Source organism: Squalius cephalus (genome assembly GCF_949319135.1).
Source record: "Squalius cephalus genome assembly, chromosome: 5".
NCBI classification, from domain to species: Eukaryota; Metazoa; Chordata; class Actinopteri; order Cypriniformes; family Leuciscidae; genus Squalius; species Squalius cephalus.
Genome location: NC_137126.1, coordinates 38,511,670 through 38,517,669, shown reverse-complemented (window position 1 = coordinate 38,517,669; position 6,000 = coordinate 38,511,670).

Here is a 6,000-nt window from a genome sequence, read left to right as displayed (position 1 = left end):
TGAGATGCTTTGGGATGACCTCAAAAGAGCGATTTACATCAGACACCCCAAGAATATTACTGAAAACAAGAGGTTTTATAAAGAGGAATGGAGCCAAATTCTGGAAAAGGTTACTGCTGCCAAGGGAGGGTCAACTACTTATTAAGGTTTTAAGTTTTCCACTGTGAAGCTTTACATGGTATGTTCAATAAAACATGAAAATGTCTCAATTATAGTGTTATTTCAGCAGACTGTTTTTGTCTAAAGTTGTGATCAGATCACATTTTCCTGCAACTATCATTTGTTTTTAATGTTTTCAACACTTAAAAAAACTTCAATTAAAGGGATAGTTCACCCAAAATGTAAAATTCTGTCATCATTTACTCACCCTCAAGTTGTTCCAAACATGTATGAATTTCTTTGTTCAAGTCCAAAGTGATGACGTAATGCGTGGCACATCTCAGAGATGGTACACGACGAGCATTTGTGGTTAAAAAGTATATATATATATATATATATATATATATATATATATATATATATATATATATATATATATATATATATATTATTTATTTATTTTTATTTTTTTAGAAAATGACCGATCGGTTTCGCTAGATAAGACCCTTATTTCTCGACAGGGATCGTGTAGAGACTTTGAAGCTGCATTGAGACGGACATTTGAACCTTCTTTGAACATTGGAATAGTTGGTTGCCATTGAAGTCCATTCTGTGTAGAAAATCCTGGAATGTTTTCCTCAAAAACCTCAATTTCTTTTCGACTGAAGAAAGAAAGACATGGATATCTTGGATGACATCGGGGTGAGTAAATTATCAGCAAAAAAATGTTTGGAAAGTGAACAAATCCTTTAAGTCCACTAGGCCTATGTACTATTATATTCCTAAATTAAAAATCATTTATCCAAATCGGGTGTGACATTGTCTCTGATGTCTCTCATTATCTTTAAAGCTGCCGTCGGCAACATTTTTTTGATCATATTCAGTATAATCCGACAGAACAACATAAATAAGGTGGTTTTAGAAAAAAACCCGAGCTTCTAACTCCACCTGGAGCGTTTTATTTGTTTTGCAAAAATCCACCCTCCCGGATCATCGGGTCCAATCAGCGCAGGGGGGTGTGAGATCTGACTGTCAATCACAGGTCGTGCACACGCCACAGATCCCACTCCCCCCTCGCGCACGTTACAATCACATGCACACGCCTGAAGTCCGCGCAGTAACGAAGAGTGATGTCGGAAAAGATTCCAATAGGGGTTATGCGGAACGCCCAACGTTCGAACCGGAAAACAGGTATAAGCATTTCCGGTTAGCACTACCGTACGCATCTGCAGCGGTAGGTGATCTCTGAGGTAACTTATTTTTCACTTTTTTAGAATACAATTCTTATTTCTGTTTTAATTAAAATGTCACGAATGCTTAAGTATCAGAAAACATTTTTTTATAAAAAAATTAAATGCAGTCTTCATTTGATTGTTTTAATCGTCTGCAAGCAAATATAAAAGGATAAACTACTATGATAGCATACAAGTCTAAACTAACTTACTGATAGTTAGCTAACTCTACATCGGATGCCATTAGCAAAAGCTACATATACTAACCTTCATAATCATGAATAAATGAGGAGGCGTAAAAACTTAAATCCTTTATCTAATGGAGTACTCGGGGCTCTGGAAGTCTGTTTGGCAATACGATGTACATCTGAAATGGATAGAATGGGTAGCTCCTGTAAACACCAGCTATAAAAGGTCGCCATTCTTACGCTGTGTTTACCTCAGTAGCTGACGACCGGAAGCAGTTATATCTGTTTTGTAGAACCCGGAAGTATGTTGCGCATAACCCCTATTCCTCAGTTAACCTCAAGAGCTAGGAGGTCAGAGCTTGCAACATTTCTTCTCGACAGGTAATTGTGCTTTATCAACCATTTACTTTATGAGTAGCCTACTCCATGGTGTTGATCGATGCTGATGAGACGGGCACGTTCACAGAAAATCTGGTGCACACGCACTGACCCTCACAAACTTGATGGGAGGGTATTAGTTGATAGTGGGGGAGGGGCATGAGAGTTGTAAACATTCAAAATTTTGGCTAAGTCCACTCAATCTTCCAGGGTTGCCGACAGCAGCTTTAAATAACATCCCTATTTTAATAATATTTAATAATAATAGTGCCCTATTTTTTATAATAAGTTTTTTGGATTTTAGTATGAATATGTTAACCTTACTGTTATCTATAAGCTAGTGTGCTCCAAAACAATGACAAAATTTGCATTTAGAAGACCAAACCCAACGTTGAAAATGAAAATCAGGTTGATGTCAGAATCCAAGGCCGGATTGACATTAATCTCCAACGTTGGACAGACGTTGTATTGTGGTTGAAAACGAAAATCGGGTTGACGTCAGAAACAACATCAGTCGGGTTCTGACGTCAATCCGACTTTCATTTCCAACCAAAATGCAACCCCTGCAATCAAAATCATCCCCTGACTGATGTTACTACTTTCTACTCAAGGACCTGACAGAATTGTAGTGGAGTAAAAAGTATGATATTTGTCTTTCAAATGTAGTGAAGTTAAAGTAAAAATTTCCAGAAAAAATAATACTCAAGTAAAGTACAGATACTCAAAAAGTGTACTCAAGTACAGCACTCAAGTAAATGTACTTTGTCACTGTCCACCTCTGGTTAATAATAATCATATGATGCAGCATGATCTAAAAGTATTGCCGCATATGAGCAAAAGTGGGAAAGAGAGGGGGGACAAGCAAGAGACAGACAGAGATGAATGGGCCAAGTGGCCATTAAGGTCCCTGACACATAATTAGCTCTATTATCACAACTGCTTGGCCTGTTTTTGACTGTGTGCGTGCATGACATCTTTTCAGAGAAGTCAGTGTTCCTCCTGCCTTTCGCCCTGTTATGGTCTTCAACTTGATTATAATGATGGTTCTGTCATGTAGGATCTCATTAACAAATTGTGAGACTCAATGTTCCCGGTGTTTGCCATCCCATTAAAGCACTTTCTTCTTGTACAATGTGGCAAGAATCATTCTTATCACCCACAGTCAAACAATCCTTCTCCTCAAAACTCATTTCTTCTCCCGGTAAAACGAAAATGTTATATTTTTTTTAAATCATAGGAGCAGTCTGTTTCTTCCTTAGTTTTTTTTTTCTATGTTAATCAAAAGATTTCACTGTTGCTATGGCTAACAAAATGACCATTTTCATTTTTGCATTATCAAAACTGCACGGTTTAATAATGTTGTGTTAAAATCAAACCTGACAATATCTAATGTGGCTAATGTTTCTACATTATGACCTTTAGATTTAAAATACCTTTAAAGTCATAAAACTCTCACTTTAAAGTAATTTTTTTTAAATTGAATAACACTATTAAACTTAGTCTTTAACAAATCCAAAACAAATATCCATTTTCATATTGTACACTTAAAATGATTAATTTTTAATGTTTTAAAGGAGTCCTTATTAAAGTTTCCTTTATAGTATAAATTTAATGTTCATTATTGAAGAATAACGAATACATTATTAAACACGTGAGAGCTTAATATTTCTAGGTTTGCTCTTGTGTTATATTCCTTCTAAAGGGCACTGGTGTGAAAATGTCATGTTCATCTCCTGCCAATAACGAATAGTAAGATGCATGATTCTCCACCAGATGCTTGCTTATCTGCCTACGTCTGGAATGAACTTCAACAAAATGCAAAGAAATTAAATTCAGAAACGCACACTGTTCATATATTCAAAGAACATTCAAACCCATTAGTCTAGGCAAGAAGATATCAGCTTCCTCAGAGACACCGTGGCCTCAACAGACCAGCCATTGATCTTTGCTTTTCTCGACAGCCTACAGCCAACTTTGCTTGCCCATACAGAAACTTTTAAGCAGTACATCTATTTTATTTCTAATGAACTTGTATTTTGGCCCATAAATAAATCACACTAATGTAAAAACATCACACAGTCCCAATCCACACCACGCATTTAACAACTGAAGCAAGGGCTGTAGTCTGCCACATTCAAAAATAGACGGAAAACTTCCCTTCCTGGGGGGGGGGGGGGGGGGGGGAGATTTGCCATCTACAACATTGCTTTGATTATTGTTGGTGGTAAATAAGACAATTTTGTATTCCTTTTTTTACTCCATGTGTTCCATAAAGATGACTAAAATATACTGAGCCAGGCTATAATAACCATATACCAAACCTTCATATTCATAAAAAGAGGTACTTTAGTGAGGCCTGGCCTACTCCCTTGAAACTCTTCCCAAACCCATAAATGCATCAAAAAGCAAGTACCCTCATGGTATTATGAGGGACACCAGGGCTCAATAATAAGGATGATCCACTGACCCGGGACCAGTGTAAGGAAGTTTTGGACCAGTAAACAAAGTCACTTGGCGTTTAAGACCAATGCTGCACATCATTCTAACATAGCTGAGGTTTTTACAAATTTGCAAAAATGACTTGTAATAGACTTCTTATTAGAAGTATCACTATGAATGCTTTAGGGCCTGTTCACATATCGCGTCTTTTGCGCGCTCAAGTTCGTTATTTCAAATGTAGGCGCGCGGTATGCGCGCTCATAATGGAAGCGACACGTTCGCGGTGCGACGCGCTCGTTTTTTCCAAGCGCGTCCGCGCCGCATCGAGATAAAAACATCTCAACTTTTCAGAATGCCGCAAGCGCACCGCAGGTCACGTCACTGGAAATCTGGCAAATAGAGGTTTTAGTAATGAAAATTATATACATAAAAAAATCTTAAGCTCAAACTTGACTTTTGACCACTATTTTAAAGTTACTGTACTCTGCCTTTGTATTGTCAGCAAAAAGTGAGAAGTCATGCCAAGGCAAAAGGCAGTAACTTCCACATTTTCAATATTTGGTTGCTGATCACCATTAATAAAAAATCATTATAGTAACAACTGTATAAAATCTAGTGATCATGGCATTTATTTTGTATGATTTACAATTATTTATAGCCATCTACTTATTGCTATCCTGTGCTTTGGTTGCATTCTGATGGCATTATTAATACATTTGACATGACAAAATACCTCCATAGATTAGTCCAGCGTTGGCTCGACCATGTTTAGGGTGGTGCTGAAGGCGCTGGCGAAGTTTTGGCACTCTGCCAGCTAGATGCATGAATGTTTCAACCAGGTCCAGCACCCGAACTGGGTGAGGCGGGGCTTTAGTTCTTTGTTGTATTCATCTGCTATGGCATGTGTAACATTTTTCTGTCAACTCTGCATAATCCTTCGCGATCGATATCGCACGTTTGTCGATGGAGCGGTTTCAGACCATAGGCTACTAAATGTTCTGACCGCATTTGTGCAGGACAAAGCTCTGTGGACATCAGAAGTTAGAGGGACTGATGGCAGCTGTACAAAGTACACCGGCTACACCGTAATTTTAATTTTAATGGACAGTAAAACAAGGCAGATAACCGTACAATCTGGTAGGTAGCAATATTTGATAGAACACTGGCACAGTAACTTCATATTGACGCGCGGCTAAACAAAGGCAGAGTAGGCTACCGTAACTCTATTTGAGCGTTCCAAAACAAAGCCAAAGAGCGGTAACTGGTGTTATGGTGTTCTGCCTTGGTTTCTCATGGGCTTTTGGAAGTTACTGTTAAGACAACTCATTATTTTCTTGAAAAAACAACGGAATTGATTCAAGATACTCATTCACATGATAAAGGACATCTTGAATGTGCCAAAAATATAAATAACTAATTTTTGACCAAAAAACGAAGATACGGTCTTTTGCATTTGCACGGCAGTATGGCCGAGGACCTATAGCTTGGGCCTATAGCTTGGGCTTGACCTAATTTCTTGGGTGGAGCTATGGTCTAAGGCACAGGGACAGACTCAGGGACAAACTCAGACGTGGTGGCGGCCTTCGTGGCTGAGGGCTCAGGCGGCAAGGCGGCGTCTATCTTTGGCGAGAGCTCGGGCGGCGAGACGGCCATCTTGGCCGGAG